The 19224-nt window shown below is 50.4% G+C and overlaps 1 protein-coding gene across 2 annotated transcripts in view; it reads right to left on the bottom strand.

Moving 5' to 3' along the window:
• LOC129813264 (sodium/calcium exchanger 3-like) overlaps positions 1–2577 on the bottom strand; it is a 155295-nt gene extending 152718 nt beyond the window's left edge. For both annotated transcript variants that reach the window (XM_055865573.1, XM_055865574.1), the window contains exon 1: positions 1704–2577. The gene's annotated coding sequence lies outside the window, so the exon portion shown is untranslated. The remainder of the gene's footprint in view (positions 1–1703) is intronic.
• Positions 2578–19224: the final 16647 nt, after the last annotated feature.

Raw genomic sequence — 19224 nt, 5'->3', positions numbered from 1 at the left:
GGATGATTTGAGAGGCCCCTCAAACACGGACTCAGCAGGCGACATGGACAGCCTCAGCTGTTGCCCAATCAATCATCCAGAAGGCCTTTTTTTCTCATCTCACAGACACAGACAGTTCTGATTCACTGTTATTTACCTAAGGGGGAATCCCTGGTCTAGTCCTACAGGCCCGGGCCATACTTCCCTACCTACCGCCATTATGAAAATAGACCAAGCCACGTTTACACATTAAATAATCATCTGTTCTATTTAAAACATATATATATATATATATATATGGCAACACTGTTGCTAAAGCCGACTCCCCTCATCGTCATAACGACGCCAGGCTTCCATCCGTAATACATGTGGCATCAAAGTGGTGTAAACAATAAGGCGATCTAATAACGGTAATCTAACCAATCACCAATAGGGCTGACAAAGCCAGGTGGTAGGCCAGCCCATGTTTGTCAGTCACCAATAGGGCTGACACAGCCAGGTGGTAGGCCAGCCCATGCTTGTCAATCACCAGTAGGGCTGACACAGCCAGGTGGTTGGCCAGCCCATGCTTGTCAATCACCAGTAGGGCTGACACAGCCAGGTGGTAGGCCAGCCCATGCTTGTCAGTCACCAATAGAGCTGACACAGCCAGGTGGTTGGCCAGCCCATGCTTGTCAATCACCAATAGGGCTGACACAGCCAGGTGGCAGGCCAGCCCATGCTTGTCAGTCACCAATAGGGCTGACACAGACAGGTGGTAGGCCAGCCCATGCTTGTCAGTCACCAATAGGGCTGACACAGCCAGGTGGTAGGCCAGCCCATGCTTGTCAGTCACCAATAGGGCTGACACAGCCAGGTGGTTGGCCAGCCCATGCTTGTCAGTCACCAGCTGTGATTGGACTGTTATGGGGTGTGGACCCTACAGAGAGATTGATTGCGTTGTAACTGTAGGCGCAAACAGAGCAGCACCCCGGAGAGGTGACACACTCGCTCTAATCAGCCTTCCCCCCTCTAGCGTGGCCTGGCACACCGCATCCAAACACACAGTCCTCATCCTCAACTCTACTGATGCACATGGATCGACTGACTCATATGGCATTGCCAGGCGATGTTTGCTGTGACGCTGTGAAGAACCCCTCCTCCATATGAATAGCTAGTCTGGCGGAACCTTATACTGCCACTGCATGGCTTTAAGACACATCATTGGCCCTTGTTATAGGCTTGGGATATTCATTATGATCATAGGCACATACATAACACAGTAAGCTGTATTATCATGTCAATTATTACCGCCTCGGGTATCAGATCTAGCGGTTCTCAGAAACACTGTAGCATATAATCTATAGGTAACAATCTAAAGGTTACTGTTAGATTAGATGTTTCTTTATTGTCTGATTTTTCACATATAGATTTGCTTTTGCGTGCAAGAAAATGTACTGTGATATGGAGAGACATGGCATAGGAAATAACATTACACATTCACATTCGTAGAGGAAAAAAAACGAAAGTAAAATGACATCTTAAGTACTCTTACGCCTTCCACATTGCATAGCTAGTTGTCCCTCCGATACTCAATATTACACATCCCCTTTCATGTTCAATGTCTCTCCCTGGGAGTTGCACAGTGTTTTTGCACAGCCCTATAGTTTCAATGTCCGTGCATGCATATCATTGAGTTCTAGCTACTAACGAGACCCAGGCGAATTCATTTCATTACAACCTACCTGTATTTGCATCCGGAAGTGTCTTTTTTAGTCGACACTGCGTAAATGCCTCTTTTCCTATCGACCCTTTTTGAATCCGACGTATCTATTTGGTCAGCTGTAAAGGTTTATATTGCTTGTATCAGCACCTCCTCCTCCTCAGTCAAACGTGCTGTAGCCTCCTAGCCGCCTGCCGTTGAAAGAATGCCCCAGAGTCGATATCGGTTTCCTCACGCACACTCAAACTGGTCCCCAAGCCCGTTCTGCTTCCGGCCGATCGATCAAACCGGAGAAGTGATGGTTCGCTCTTCTTTTCTTCCCTTCCTTTTTACCGTTAGCCCGGTCCGCCAGGCAGATAGATAGACCAACTGTCAAGCTGTCAGCGGCGAAGAGGACGTTAATTCTGAGGTCTGAACCGATGGAAGGGGACCTTAGACTCCAAATCCATGCAAACCCAAACGGCTCTTCTCTTCTCCCGCAAGCCGACAGCAGTGCTCGCCGCCTCTCCTGCCCATCTCCTCTGCGTTAGCGCAGAAAATGTATTCTGATGGTCTCGGTATAGATGCGGCTCCTTTTACTGTCCAGTCCGTTGGTCAACTTTAAAAAAGAAAAGAAAATATGGCACACCAGTCTTGCGAAATAACCGACCGAGGATATATCCAACGTTACGATCTCAAATAAATCAAACACAAATATTCCATTTGACGATATATCGACATCATTTTGGCATGCGGACCAACGGAACCTCCAGATTGTCTATTTGTTTTACATCTTAAATCTAGATGAAATATTTTCTTTTCCACTCGGCCTTAGTCCTTTCGAAAGATGATATTCTGTATTCAAATAGAAAATCTTAAGTGAGCAATGCCTCGCGCCCCTGCATGCCTCTTTTATCGCCCCCCCCCCTCCCCTTCACCTAAAGTCACACAGACACACACACACACGCGCGCGCATCTACGTCACCATCAGCTGGGGGACTGAGGTTGATAGAGAGAGAGAGAGCGAGCTGCAACACAATCCATGAATATTCTGTTTTATTGCAATGGTGCAGACGGGGCCGGGGAGGAGAAAGAATCCATAGGGACTGAGATTAGCCGCGACGCTAATCCGTCAGAATCCTGTCTATTAGGAGATGGATTCCATGTCGAACTGTAATGGAGCCTTCTATGGCTGCTGCCGAAGTCGGTTACATTGTTGCTTCATGCCAATTACATGGATCATTCTGGAATGTTTCAAAATGAGCAATGGTTAGGCCACCCTAGTGTTAGTAGGATAACAGTGCTTAGATGGACTGTAGTGTACTATATAGTTTAAAAGGGCTATGTCGTATTGCCTTCAGTTTATGTGGATATACTGGGATGGCTTCTGGGAAAATAATAAGGTGAATATTTATATAAGTCATTCATTCATTTATTCATTCATTCGTTTATTCATTCATGTATTTCTTCATTCATTAATGTATTAATTTATTAATTCATTTATTCGTTTATTTATTCATTCATTCATTTATTTATTCACTCCTTTATTCATTAATTAATTCATATATTCATTCATTTATTCATTCATTCATTCCCAATGCTGCCGTTTGCCATTTTAAGGGAACCAAAACCAAAATGGATCTCCACAAGTAAAATATACTGGAATGCTCTACACATTCAGAGATATCTGGATAAATTACATATCATTTAACTGAGATGGGATGTTTTCCCCCAGTAGTTTACTGCAGACAGACATGGTACCGTGGTGTGTGTGTGTGTGTGTGTGTGTGTGTGTGTGTGTGTGTGTGTGTGTGTGTGTGTGTGTGTGTGTGTGTGTGTGTGTGTGTGTGTGTGTGTGTGTGTGTGTGTGTGTGTGTGTGTGTGAGTGAGTGAGTGAGTGAGTGAGTGAGTGAGTGAGTGAGTGAGTGAGTGAGTGAGTGAGTGTGTGTGTGTGTGTGTGTGTGTGTGTGTGTGTGTGTGTGTGTGTGTTTGTGTGAGTGAGTGAGTGAGTGAGTGAGTGAGTGAGTGAGTGAGCGAGCGAGCGTGCGTGAGTGAGAAGCGGAACATGATTACCAGAGCAGAAAGAGACACCGCTAGGGAACAAGTACTTATTGATTTGACATAAAACATAATTATAAAACATCAATTATAAAACATAATTATAAAACATAATTATATGTTCGATGATTCCTTTTGGGACAAAACAGAGAGGAATAAAATGAAACAAAAGTAATATAGAGATTGATAATATGGGAATGTTGAAGCAGTATTCTGTGTTTTAGATTATTATTTATATGGTGAGAAGATAAACTGAGGTAATACACACACATACACAATTACATACCTTTGTTAGGTGATTAAAAGGTCAGATGCTAAACTAAGCAAACTAATCACAGTGACAGAATCAGAATGGGAAGTTCAGCACCATGACAGGGGACAGCGACCAGGGAAGATCAGCACCATGGCAGGGGACAGCGACCAGGGAATATCAGCACCATGACAGGAGACAGCGACCAGGGAAGATCAGCACTATGACAGGGGACAGCGACCAGGGAAGATCAGCACCATGACAGGGGACAGCGACCAGGGAAGATCAGCACCATGACAGGAGACAGCGACCAGGGAAGATCAGCACTATGACAGGGGACAGCGACCAGGGAATATCAGCACCATGACAGGGGACAGCGACCAGGGAAGATCAGCACCATGACAGTGGACAGCGACCAGGGAAGATCAGCACCATGACAGGGGACAGCGACCAGGGAATATCAGCACCATGACAGGGGACAGCGACCAGGGAAGATCAGCACCATGACAGGAGACAGCGACCAGGGAAGATCAGCACCATGACAGGAGACAGCGACCAGGGAAGATCAGCACCATGACAGGGGACAGCGACCAGGGAAGATCAGCACCATGACAGGGGACAGCGAGCAGGGAAGTTCAGCACTATGACAGGGGACAGCAACCAAGGAAGTTCAGCACTATGACAGGGGACAACGGCCAGGGAAGTTCAGCACAGCGAGCAGGGAAGTTCAGCACCATGACAGGGGACAGCGACCAGGGAAGTTCAGCACCATGACAGGGGACAGCGACCAGGGAAGTTCAGCACCATGACAGGGGACAGCGACCAAGGAAGTTCAGCACTATGACAGGGGACAGCGACCAGGGAAGTTCAGCACCATGACAGGGGACAGCGACCAAGGAAGTTCAGCACTATGACAGGGGACAGCGACCAAGGAAGTTCAGCACCATGACAGGGGACAGCGACCAGGGAAGTTCAGCACAGCGAGCAGGGAAGTTCAGCACCATGACAGGGGACAGCGACCAGGGAAGTTCAGCACCATGACAGGGGACAGCGACCAGGGAAGTTCAGCACCATGACAGGGGACAGCGACCAGGGAAGTTCAGCACCATGACAGGGGACAGCGACCAGGGAAGTTCAGCACCATGACAGGGGACAGCGACCAGGGAAGTTCAGCACCATGACAGGGGACAGCGACCAGGGAAGTTCAGCACCATGACAGGGGACAGCGACCAGGGAAGATCAGCACCATGACAGGGGACAGCGACCAGGGAAGTTCAGCACAGCGACCAGGGAAGTTCAGCGCCATGACAGGGGACAGCGGCCAGGGAAGTTCAGCACCATGACAGGGGACAGCAACCAGGGAAGTTCAGCACCATGACAGGGGACAGCAACCAGGGAAGTTCAGCACCATGACAGGGGACAGAAACCAGGGAAGTTCAGCACAGCGACCAGGGAAGTTCAGCACAGCGACCAGGGAAGTTCAGCACAGCGACCAGGGAAGTTCAGCACCATGACAGGGGACAGCGACCAGGGAAGATCAGCACCATGGCAGCGGACAGCGACCAGGGAAGTTCAGCACCATGACAGGGGACAGCGACCAGGGAAGTTCAGCACTATGACAGGGGACAGCGACCAGGGAAGTTCAGCACCATGACAGGGGACAGTGACCAGGGAAGTTCAGCACCATGACAGGGGACAGCGACCAGGGAAGTTCAGCACAGAGACCAGGGAAGTTCAGGACCATGACAGGGGACAGCGACCAGGGAAGTTCAGCACAGCGACCAGGGAAGTTCAGCACTATGACAGGGGACAACGACCAGGGAAGTTCAGCACCATGACAGGGGACAGCGACCAGGGAAGTTCAGCACCATGACAGGAGACAGCGACCAGGGAAGTTCAGCACAGCGACCAGGGAAGTTCAGCACAGCGACCAGGGAAGTTCAGCACAGCGACCAGGGAAGTTCCGGACAATGACAGGGGACAGCGGCCAGGGAAGTTCAGCACTATGACAGGGGACAGCAACCAGGGAAGATCAGCACCATGACAGGGGACAGTGACCAGGGAAGTTCAGCACAGCGACCAGGGAAGCTCAGCACCATGACAGGGGACAGCGACCAGGGAAGTTCAGCACCATGACAGGGGACAGCGACCAGGGAAGATCAGCACCATGACAGGGGACAGCAACCAGGGAAGTTCAGCACAGCGACCAGGGAAGCTCAGCACCATGACAGGGGACAGCGACCAGGGAAGTTCAGCACCATGACAGGGGACAGCGACCAGGGAAGTTCAGCACTATGACAGGGGACAGCGACCAGGGAAGTTCAGCACTAAGACAGGGGACAGCGACCAGGGAAGTTCAGCACAGCGACCAGGGAAGTTCAGCACCATGACAGGGGACAGCGACCAGGGAAGTTCAGCACAGCGACCAGGGAAGTTCAGCACTATGACAGGGGACAACGACCAGGGAAGTTCAGCACCATGACAGGGGACAGCGACCAGGGAAGTTCAGCACCATGACAGGAGACAGCGACCAGGGAAGTTCAGCACAGCGACCAGGGAAGTTCAGCACTATGACAGGGACAGCAACCAGGGAAGTTCAGCACAGCGACCAGGGAAGTTCAGCACCATGACAGGGGACAGCGGCCAGGGAAGTTCAGAACCATGACAGTGGACAGCGACCAGGGAAGTTCAGCACAGCGACCAGGGAAGTTCAGCACCATGACAGGGGACAGCGGCCAGGGAAGTTCAGAACCATGACAGTGGACAGCGACCAAGGAAGTTCAGCACTATGACAGGGGACAGCGACCAGGGAAGTTCAGCACTATGACAGGGGACAGCGACCAGGGAAGTTCAGCACCATGACAGGGGACAGCGGCCAGGGAAGTTCAGAACCATGACAGTGGACAGCGACCAGGGAAGTTCAGCACTATGACAGGGGACAACGGCCAGGGAAGTTCAGCACCATGACAGGGGACAGCGACCAGGGAAGTTCAGCACCATGACAGGGGACAAAGACCAGGGAAGTTCAGCACTATGACAGGGGACAGTGACCAGGGAAGTTCAGCACAGCGACCAGGGAAGTTCAGCACTATGACAGGGGACAGCGACCAGGGAAGTTCAGCATCATGACAGGGGACAGCGACCAGGGAAGTTCAGCATCATGACATGGGACAGCGACCAGGGAAGTTCAGCACCATGACAGTGGACAGCGACCATCTCAGGTAAGGGAAAGGGAGATACCTAGTCAGTTGTACAACTGAATGCTTTCAACTGAAACGTGTCTTCCGAATTTAATCCAACCCCTCTGAATCAGAGGTGTGGGGGGGCTGCCATAATCGACATCCACGTCTTCGGCGCCCAGGGAACAGTGGGTTAACTACCTTGCTCAGGGGCAGAACGACAGATTTTTACCTTATCAGCTCAGGGATTTAATCCAGCAACCTTTCGGTTACTGGACAACGCTCTAACCACAGGTGCAGCTATTCCCAGGAAGAACACCTGACGATAGCATTCTCTGATCTTCAAAGATGGCACCGAAGAACATGGCTGACGGGTTTACATTCTTCCAACCAATTGTGCAATTTTGTTTATTTTATTTTTTGCATTTTGTGTAACTTATTTCTTTACTTATTGTGAACATAATGTAGCTGCTACCGTGTCTTATGACCGAAAATAACTTCTGGACATCAGAAAAGCGATTACTCACCACGGACTGGAAGAAACTTATTCCTTTAACGAGTCCAACAAAAATTATATCCTGCTTTCACTGGAACAGGCCCAGATCCACGCCTTTTGCGTGAAGAAAAGATGCCGGAAAAGGGGATGCAGATCGGGGATCCTTCTGAGAATCCGTAGGCGAGTGAGTAAACTCCCAATGCCTTCCATTCTTCTGGCTAACGTGCAACCGTTAGATAATAAAATTGATGACTTACTATTAAGATTATCCTACCAACGGGACATTAAAAACTGTAACATCTTATGTTTCACCAAAACGTGGCTGAACGAAGAAACGGACCATATAGAGCTGTCTGGATTTTCCATGCACAGGCAGAACAGAGGTGCTACCTCTGGTAAGACGAGGGGTGGGTGTGTGTGTCTTTTTGTCAATAACAGCTGGTGCGCGATGTCTAATATTAAAGAAGTCTCGAAATATTGCTCGCCTGAGGTAGAGTACCTTAAAATAAGCTGTCGACCACACCATCTATCAAGAGAGTTCTCATCTGTATTATGCATAGCCGTCTATTTACCGCCACAGACTGATGCGGGCACTTATAGAGTTGGTTGAGAGCGGTCTTAGTGCCAGCATCAGTCTGTGGCGGTAAATAGACGGCTATGCATAATGATAAGCTGTAGACCACACTATCTACCAAGAGAGTTCTCATCAGCTGGTTGACCGCTCACAACCAACTCTATAAGGCCATAAGCAAACAAGAAAATGCTCACCCAGAGGAGGCTCTCCTAGTGGCAGGGGAATTTAATTTAGGGAAACTAAAACCCATTTTACCTCATTTCTAACAGCATGTCACATGTGCAACCAGAAGGAGAAAAAAAACTCTAGACCACCTTTACTCCACACACAGAGACGGGGACAAAGCTCTCCCTCGCCCTCCATTATGGTAAATCTGACCACAATTCTATCCTCCTGATTCCGGCTTACAAGCAAGAACTAAAGCAGGAAGTGCCAGTGACTCGCTCAATACGGAAGTGGTCAAATGACGTGGATGCTACACTACAAGACTGTTTTGCTAGCACAGACTGGAATATGTTCCTGCAATTCATCCAATGGCATTGAGGAATACACCACCTCAGTCATCGGCTTCATCAATAAGTGCATCGATGACGTCTTCCCCACAGTGACTGTACGTACATATCCCAACCAGAAGCCATGGATTACAGGCAACATCCGCATCAAGCTAAAGGCTAGAGCTGCCACTTTCAAGGAGCGGGAGACTAATCCGGACGCTTATAAGAAATCCCTCTATGCCCTCAGTCAAACCATCAAACAAGCAAAGCATCAAAACAGGATTAAGATTGAATCCTACTACACCGGCTCTGACGCACGTCGGATGTGCCGGGGCTTGAAAAACTATTACGGACTACAAAGGGAAACCCAGACGCGAGCTGCCCAGTGACAGGAGCCTACCAGACGAGATAAATGCCTTTTATGCTCGCTTCAAGGTAAGCAACAATGAAGCATGCACGAGAGCACCAGCTGTTCTGGATGACTGTGTGATAATGCTCTCTGTAGCCGATGTGAACAAACCCTTTAAACAGGTCAGCATTCACAAAGCCGCTGGGCCAGACGGATTACCAGGACATGTATTCAAAGCATGCGCGGACCAACTGTGAAGTGTCTTCACTGACATTTTCAACCTATCCCTGACCGAGTCTGTAATACCTACATGTTTCAAGCAGACCACCATAGTCCCTGTGCCCAAAGAAGCGAAGGTGACCTGCCTAAATGATTACCGCCCCGTGGCACTCACGTCAGCAGTCATGAAGTGCTTTGAAAGGCTGGTCATGGCACACATCAACAGCATCCTCCCGGACACCCTAGATCCACTCCATTTGGCATACCGCCCCAACAGAACCAAGATGACGCAATCTCAATTGCACTCCACACCACCCTTTCTCACCTGCACAAAAGGAACACCTATGTGAGAATGCTGTTCATTGACTACAGCTCAGCGTTCAACACCATAGTGCCCACGAAGCTCATCACTAAGCTAAGGACTCTGGGACTAAACACCTCCCTCTGCAACTGGATCCGGGACTTCCTGAATGGCCGCCCCCAGGTGGTAAGAGTAGGCAACAACACGTCTGCCACGCTGATCCTTAACACTGGGGCTCCTCAGGGGTGTATACTTAGTAGTACTTAGTCCCCTCCTGTACTCCCTGTTCACCCACGACTGCATGGCCAAACACGACTCCAACACCATCATTAAGTTTGCTGACGACACAACAGTGGTAGGCCTGATCACCGACGACGATGAGACGGCCTATAGGGAGGAGGTCAAAGAACTGGCAGTGTGGTGCCAGGACAACAACCTCTCCATTAATGTGAGCAAGACAAAGGAGCTGTTTGTTGACTACAGGAAAAGGCGGTCCAAACAGGCCCCCCATTAACATCGACGGGGCTGTAGTGGAGCGGGTCGAGAGTTTCAAGTTCCTTGGTGTCCACATCACCAACGAACTATCATGGTCCAAACACACTAAGACAGTCGTTAAGAGGGCCCGACAAAACCTTTTCCCCCTCAGGAGACTGAAAAGATTTGGCATGATTCCCCAGATCCTCAAAAGGTTCTACAGTGGGTCTCCCGGGTGGAGCAGTGGTCTAGGGCACTGCATCGCAGTGTTAGCTGTGCCACCAGAGACTCTGGGTTCGAGCCCAGGCTCTGTCGCAGCCGGCCGCGACCAGGAGGCCCATGCGGTGGCGCACAATTGGCCCAGCGTCGTCCGGGTTAGGGAGGGTTTGGCCGGTAGGAATATCCGTGTCTCATTGTGCACTAGCAACTCCTGTGGCGGGCCGGGCACAGTTCACGCTGACCAGGTCGCTAGGTGTACGGTGTTTCCTCCAACACAGTGGTGCGGCTGGCTTCCGGGTTGGATTCGCGCTGTGTTAAGAAGCAGTGCTGCTTGGTTGGGTTGTGTTTCGGAGGAAGCATGGCTCTCGACCTTCGCCTCTCCCGAGTCCGTGTGGGAGTTGTAGCGATGAGACAAGACAGTAACTACTAACAATTGGATACCACGAAATTGGGTAAAAAAAGGGGGTAAAAAAAAAGGTTCTACAGCTGCACCATCAAGAGCATCCTGACCAGTTGCATAACCGCCTGGTATAGCAACCACTCGGCATCTGACCGTGAGGCGCTACAGAGGGTCACTGGGGCCAAGCTTCCTTCCATCCAGGACCAATATAATAGGGGGTGTCAGAGGAAAGCCCATAAAATTGTCAAAGACTCTCCAGCCACCCTAGTTATAGACTGTTTTCTCTGGTACCGCACGGCAAGCGGTACCGGAGCGCCAAGTCTAGGACCAAAAGGCTGCTCAACAGCTTCTACCCCCAAGCCATAAGACTGCTGAAGAATTCATAAAAATCTCCACTGGACAATTTACAATGTACACTGCTGCAACTCGCTGTTTGTTTGTTACCTATGCATAGTCAGTTCGCCCCCACATACATGTACAGATTACCTCAACACTGACTCGGTACCGGTGCCCCCTGTACAGAGCCTCGTTATTGTTATTCTTGATTGTGTTACTTTTCATTATTACTTTTTATTTTAGTCTACTTGGTAAATATTTTCTTCTTTTTGAACTGCACTGTTGGTTAAGGGCTTGTAAGTAAGCTTTTCACTGAAAAGTTGTACACTTGTTGTATTCGGCGCATGTGGCAAATAAAGTTTGATTAGGTTTGAAAAGACACTAGTAACCCCATTCAGAAACAAAACAACAACCAGTAAGGCCTCAGCAGCAGGTATTTCCACTCTTTTACCTCCAGTCTAAAATCCCTTTTGTGGGGATAGAAAAGAGCCCTATGCAGCAGCAGGGAAATCTGTCCCATCTGATCGTAATTACAGTGGTGCTCAGCATTGTGTTATAGAACCTGCTGGTTCAGAGAGCCATGTATTACGGAACCTGCTGTTACACACGCACACCCCCCCTGACTCTACTTCTCACCCTCCCTCCCTCTACTTCTCACCCTCCCTCCCTCTATTTCTCACCCCTGCCTCTACTTCTCACCCCCCTGACTCTACTTCTCACCCTCCTGCCTCTACTTCTCACCCTCCTGCCTCTACTTCTCACCCTCCTGCCTCTACTTCTCACCCCCTGCCTCTACTTCTCACCCTCCTGCCTCTACTTCTCACCCCCCCTCTACTTCTCACCCCCCCTGCCTCTACTTCTCACTCTCCCTCCCTTTACTTCTCACTCTCCCTCCCTTTACTTCTCACCCCCCCTGCCTCTACTTCTCACCCTCCTGCCTCTACTTCTCACCCCCCCTGCCTCTACTTCTCACCCCCTGCCTCTGCTTCTCACCCTCCTGCCTCTACTTCCCACTCTCCCTCCCTCTACTTCTCACCCTCATGCCTCTACTTCTCACCCTCATGCCTCTACTTCTCAACCCCTCCCTCTACTTCTCACCCCCCCTGCCTCTACTTCTCACTCTCCCTCCCTTTACTTCTCACTCTCCCTCCCTTTACTTTTCACCCCCCTGCCTCTACTTCTCACCCCTGCCTCTACTTCTCACCCTCCTGCCTCTACTTCTCACCCTCCTGCCTCTACTTCTCACTCTCCCTCCCTCTACTTTTCACCCTCATGCCTCTACTTCTCACCATCCTGCCTCTACTTCTCACTCTCCCTCCCTCTACTTCTCACCCCCTGCCTCTACTTCTCACCCTCCCTGCCTCTAATTCTCACCCCCCCCCTGCCTCTACTTCTCACCCTCCTGCCTCTACTTCTCACCCTCCTGCCTCTACTTCTCACCCCCCTGCCTCTACTTCTCACCCCCTGCCTCTACTTCTCACTCTCCCTCCCTTTACTTCTCACTCTCCCTCCCTTTACTTCTCACCCCCCTGCCTCTACTTCTCACCCCCTGCCTCTACTTCTCACGCCCTGCCTCTACTTCTCACTCTCCCTCCCTTTACTTCTCACTCTCCCTCCCTTTACTTCTCCCCCCCTGCCTCTACTTCTCACCCTCCTGCCTCTACTTCTCACCCTCCTGCCTCTACTTCTCACCCCCCTGCCTCTACTTCTCACCCTCCTGTCTCTACTTCTCACCCTCCTGCCTCTACTTCTCACCCTCCCTCCCTCTATTTCTCACTCTCCCTCCCTTTACTTCTCACTCTCACTCCCTTTACTTCTCACCCCCCCTGCCTCTACTTCTCACCCTCCTGCCTCTACTTCTCACCCCCTCCCTCTACTTCTCACCCCCCCTGCCTCTACTTCTCACTCTCCCTTCCTTTACTTCTCACTCTCCCTCCCTTTACTTTTCACCCCCTGCCTCTACTTCTCACCCTCCTGCCTCTACTTCTCACCCTCCTGCCTCTACTTCTCACTCTCCCTCCCTCTACTTCTCACCCTCCTGCCTCTACTTCTCACCCTCCTGCCTCTACTTCTCACTCTCCCTCCCTCTACTTCTCACCCTCCCTGCCTCTACTTCTCACCCCCCTGCCTCTACTTCTCACCCTCCTGCCTCTACTTCTCACCCCCCCTGCCTTTACTTCTCACCCCCCCCCTGCCTCTACTTCTCACCCCCCCTGCCTCTACTTCTCACCCCTGCCTCTACTTCTCAATCTCCTGCCTCTACTTCTCAATCTCCCTCCCTCTACTTCTCACCCTCCTGCCTCTACTTCTCACCCTCCTGCCTCTACTTCTCACTCTCCCTCCCTCTACTTCTCACCCTCCCTGCCTCTACTTCTCACCCCCCTGCCTCTACTTCTCACCCTCCTGCCTCTACTTCTCACCCCCCCTGCCTTTACTTCTCACCCCCCCTGCCTCTACTTCTCACCCCCCCTGCCTCTACTTCTCACCCCCTGCCTCTACTTCTCACCCTCCTGCCTCTACTTCTCACCCTCCTGCCTCTACTTCTCACTCTCCCTCCCTTTACTTCTCACCCCCTGCCTCTACTTCTCACCCTCCTGCCTCTACTTCTCACCCCCACTGCCTCTACTTCTCACCCTCTGCCTCTACTTCTCTTTCTTCTGTCTCTACTTCTCACCCCCTGCCTCTACTTCTCACCCTCCTGTCTCTACTTCTCACCCTCCTGTCTCTACTTCTCACCCTCCTGTCTCTACTTCTCACCCTCCTGCCTCTACTTCTCACCCTCCTGCCTCTACTTCTCACCCCTGCCTCTACTTCTCACCCTCCTGCCTCTACTTCTCACCCTCCTGCCTCTACTTCTCACCCTCCTGTCTCTACTTCTCACCCTCCTGTCTCTACTTCTCACACTCCTGTCTCTACTTCTCACCCTCCCTCTATTTCTCACCCCCCTGCCTCTACTTCTCACTCTCCCCCCCTCTACTTCTCACCCTCCCTCCATCCCTCTACTTATCATCCTCCCTCCCTCCCTCTATTTCTCACCCTCCCTCCCTCCCTTTACTTCTCAACCTCCCTCCCTTTACTTCTCTCCCTCCCTCCCTCCCTCCCTCCCTCCCTCCCTCCCTCCCTCCCTCCCTCCCTCCCTCCCTCCCTCCCTCCCTCTACTTATCACCCTCCCTCTACTTATCACCCTCCCTCTACTTATCACCCTCCCTCTACTTATCACCCTCCCTCCCTCCCTTTACTTCTCACCCTCCCTCCCTCTACTTATCACCCTCCCTCTACTTATCACCCTCCCTCCCTCTACTTCTCACCCCCTCCCTCTACTTATCACCCTCCCTCTACTTCATACCCCCCTCCTCTACTTCATACCCTCCCTCCCTCTACTTCTCACCCTCCCTCCCTCCCTTTACTTCTCACCCTCCCTCCCTCCCTTTACTTCTCACACTCCCTTTACTTCTCACCCTCCCTCCCTCCCTCTACTTCATACCCTCCCTCTACTTCTCACCCTTCCTCCCTCCCTCTACTTCTCATCCTCCCTCACCCTACTTCATACCCTCCCTCCCTCTACTTATCACCCTCTCTCTACTTCACACCCTCCCTTCCTCCCTCTACTTCTCACCCTCCCTCCCTTTACTTCTCACCCTCCCTCTACTTCTCACCCTCCCTCTACTTATCACCCTCCCTCTACTTATCACCCTCCCTCTACTTATCACCCTCCCTCTACTTATCACCCTCCCTCTACTTATCACCCTCCCTCTACTTATCACCCTCCCTCCCTCCCTTTACTTCTCACCCTCCCTCCCTCTACTTATCACCCTCCCTCTACTTAACACCCTACCTCCCTCCCTCTACTTCTAAGCCTCCCTCACTCTACTTCTCATCATCACTCTTCCCCTTCCTCCTCGCACCTTTCTCACCCTCCTCCCCTCCACTAAATCATCCTCCCACTTTTCTCCCCCTCCACTAATTCATCCTCCCCCCTTTATCCTCCCCCTCCCCTAATTCATCCTCCCCCTTTCTCCCCTCCCCCAATTCATCCTCCCCCTTTCTCCCCCTCCACTAATTCATCCTCCCCCTTTCTCCCCTCCCCCTCCCCTAATTCATCCCCCCCCTTTCTCCCCTCCCCTAATTCATCCTCCCCCTTTCTCCCCTCCACTAATTCATCCTCCCCCTTTCTCCCCCTCCTCCACTAATTCACCCTCCCCCTCCACTAATTCATCCTCCCCCTTTCTCCCCTCCCCCTCCACTAATTCATCCTCCCATCGGTAAGAGGGAGACTTTAATTAGCATAGGGAAAATAGCTGCTTGTTTTAATGAAGTTTCCTTATCTTCATTGGAAGGGATGGATGGAGGGAGGGATGTAGGAATGATGGAGGTAAAGAAAATGCAACGGTCACTTTGTTCTTCAGCGGTCTTTACTCTAGACCCCGGACCTGCAAGACCCCCCCGTTCTGCTTGGTGAGATTAGAATTCAATGCATGCTCCTACCTCTCTCATGAAAGGCATCCATGTGATGATTCATAGAATATACGTGTAATCAACATACCAGGCATGCTAGCTGCTCACTGAGGCAGACCGACTGGCAGACAGGCAGACCGACTGGCAGACAGGCAGACCGACTGGCAGACAGGCAGACAGGCATAGGTAAACAAATCAAATCAAATGTTTTTTGTCACATACACATGGTTAGCAGATGTTAATGTGAGTGTAGCGAAATGCTTGTGCTTCTAGTTCCGACCATGCAGTAATAACCAACAAGTAATCTAACCTAACAATTCCACAACTACTACCTTATACACACAAGTGTAAAGGAAGGAATGAAGAATATGTACATGAAAATATATGAATGAGTGATGGTATAGAACGGCATAGGCAAGATGCAGTAGATGGTATAGAGTACAGTATATACATATGAGATGAGTAATGTAGGGTATGTAAACATTATATGAAGTGGCATTGTTTAAAGTGGCTAGTGATACCTTTATTACATCAATTTTTCCATTATTAAATTGGCTGGAGTTGAGTCAGTATGTTGGCAGCAGCCACTCAATGTTAGTATTGGGTGTTTAACAGTCTGATGGCCTTGAGATAGAAGCTGTTTTTCAGTCTCTCGGTCTCTGCTTTGATGCACCTGTACTGACCTCGCCTTCTGGATGATAGCGGGGTGAACAGGCAGTGGCTTGGGTGGTTGTTGTCCTTGATTATCTTTTTTGGCCTTCCTGTGACATCCGGTGCTGTAGATGTCCTGGAGGGCAGGTGTTTTGCACCCGGTGATGCGTTGTGCAGACCGCACCACCCTCTGGAGAGCCTTACGGTTGTGGGCGGAGCAGTTGCCGTACCAGGCGGTGATACAGCCCGACAGGATGCTCTCGATTGTGCATCTGTAAAAGTTTGTGAGTGTTTTTGGTGACAAGCCAAATTTCTTCAGCCTCCTGAGGTTGCTGCGCCTTCTTCACCACACTGTCTGTGTGGGTGGACCAATTCAGTTTGTCCGTGATGTGTACGCCGAGGAACTTAAAACTTTCTACCCTCTCCACTACTGTCCCGTCGATGTGGATAGAGGGGTGCTCCCTCTGCTGTTTCCTGAAATCCACGATCATCTCCTTTGTTTTGTTGACGTTGAGTGTGAGGTTATTTTCCTGACACCATACTCCGAGGATCCTTACCTCCTCCCTGTAGGCCGTCTCGTCGTTGTTGGTAATCAAGCCTAACACTGTAGTGTTGTCTGCAAACTTAATGATTGAGTTGGTGGCGTGCATGGCCACACAGTCATGGGTGAACAGGGAGTACAGGAAGGGGCTGAGCATGCACCCTTGTGGGGCCCCAGTGTTGAGGATCAGCGGGGTGGAGATGTTGTTACCTACCCTCACCACCTGGGGCGGCACGTCAGAAAGTCCAGGACCCAATTGCACAGGGCGGGGTCGAGACCCAGGGTCTCGAGCTTGATGACGAGTTTTGAGGGTACTATGGTGTTAAATGCTGAGCCGTAGTCGATGAAGAGCATTCTTACATAGGTATTCCTCTTGCCCAAATGGCTTAGGGCAGTGTGCAGTGTGATTGTGATTGCATCGTCTGTGGACCTATTGGGGCGGTAAGCAAATTGTAGTGGGTCTAGGGTATCAGGTAGGGTGGAGGTGATATGGTCCTTGACTAGTCTCTCAAAGCACTTCATGACGACGGAAGTGAGTGCTACGGGGCGGTAGTCGTTTAGCTCAGTTACCTTAGCTTTCTTGGGAACAGGAACAATGGTGGCCCTCTTGAAGCATGTGGGAACAACAGACTGGGATAAGGATTGATTGACTATGTCCGTAAACACACCAGCCAGCTGGTCTGCGCATGCTCTGAGGACGCGGCTGGGGATGCCGTCTGGGCCTGCAGCCTTGCGAGGGTTAACACGTTTAAATGTTTTACTCACGTCGGCTGCAGTGAAGGAGAGCCCGCAGGTTTTGGTAGCATGCCATGTCAGTGGCACTGTATTGTCCTCAAAGTGAGCAAAGAAGTTGTTTAATTTGTCTGGGAGCAAGACATCCTGGTCCGCGATGGGGCTGGTTTTCCTTTTATAGTCCGTGATTGACTGTAGACCCTGCCACATACCTCTCGTGTCTGAGCCATTGAATTGCGACTCTACTTTGTCTCTATACTGACGCTTAGCTTGTTTGATTGCCTTGCGGAGGGAATAGCTACACTCTTTGTATTCGGTCATGTTTCCGGTCACCGTGCCCTGATTAAAAGCAGGGATTTCGTCTACCTTGTTGTCAAGAGACTGGACATTGGCGAGTAGTATACTCGGGAGCGGTGGGCGATGTGCCCGTCTACGGAGCCTGACAAGAAGACCGCTCCGTCTGCCCCTTCTGCGGCGCTGTTGTTTTGGGTCGCCTACTGGGATCCGATCCATTGTCCTGAGTGGTGGTCCAAACAGAGGATCCGCTTCGGGAAAGTCGTATTCCTGGTCGTAATGTTGGTGAGTTGACGTTGATCTTATATCCAATAGTTGGATGTAATAAAACCTAAGATTACCTGGGGTAACAGTGTAAGAAATAACACATTAAAAAAACGAAATACTGCATAGTTTCCTAGGAACGCGAAGCGAGGCGGCCATCTCTGTCGGCGACGGATGTTTTACAGGCAGACAGGCATAGGTAAACAGGCAGACAGGCATTTGTAAACAGGCAGACAGACAGGCAGACAGGGCTGGTGTGGTTGTAGTACTTTACTGTATTGGTTTGGTGTAGGTGGTGATATTGTACTGTACTGGCAGTAGTACTTTACTGTATTGGTTTGGTGTAGGTGGTGATATTGTACTGTATTGGTTTGGTGTAGTTGGTGGTATTGTACTGTACTGGCAGTAGTACTGTGCTGTATTGGTTTGGTGTAGAGACTGATTCTGTAGGCAAAATAAATATCCAAATATAGCTTTTAGGGGGAATCGACTACAGTCAAGACAAGTGTAAAAATCATGTTTATTTTATTAAATGTATTTAATGTTCCTTTAGTACCTGTATACTCTGTAAGAAACATCAATAAAAACAAAATGAGTGACGCAATTGATGCAGGAGGAGAGGAGATCTCAGGTCAGAGGTCACCACCATCCTACAGCAGACTATCTTACCTCAGCAGTAGATGTCTGTTCTCACCAGCATCACCTGTGGGGAGACGTGGTCTGACTGCTTGCTGCCTGCTTGCTGACTGCTGCATGACAGTTGGGCCGGTAACGAGGGGTGATGTGAGTTAGAAAGTTGAACAGTAATCTCAGATCAGATCAGATCAGATGGAGCGCAGCAGACTTCAACAGGCCGGTCCCCACTCACACACAGGACAGGAGGACAGGTCAGGACAGGTCAGAGGTCAAACAGAGAGCTGAGGTGCACCGTACTGTTCGTGTCCTGTCCTGTCTCTCTGGCTCAGTGTGTCAGGTTGAGAGGAAAGTTAGGAACTGAACTGGCAGCAGCACTAAGGCTGGGAAGATAAACAGGATATGTCAGATTGAACGCTGCATAGCCCTGTCCCTGTACCGCATGGCTGCGGTCAGGTGTCAAACCAAAAGTTAAAATGTCGCAGCACTGATGTCATATCCAGGCTGGGATACCGACAAGTTCTCACGGTTTTACCAGGCTGAGATACCAATAAGTTCTCACGGTTTTACCAGGCTGGGATACCGACAAGATCTCACGGTTTTACCAGGCTGGGATACCAACAAGTTCTCACGGTTTTACCAGGC

Source organism: Salvelinus fontinalis, chromosome 16 (genome assembly GCF_029448725.1).
Source record: "Salvelinus fontinalis isolate EN_2023a chromosome 16, ASM2944872v1, whole genome shotgun sequence".
NCBI classification, from domain to species: domain Eukaryota; kingdom Metazoa; phylum Chordata; class Actinopteri; order Salmoniformes; family Salmonidae; genus Salvelinus; species Salvelinus fontinalis.
Note: the sequence above shows the minus strand (reverse complement) of the source record. Positions and strands in the feature narration are given on the sequence as shown.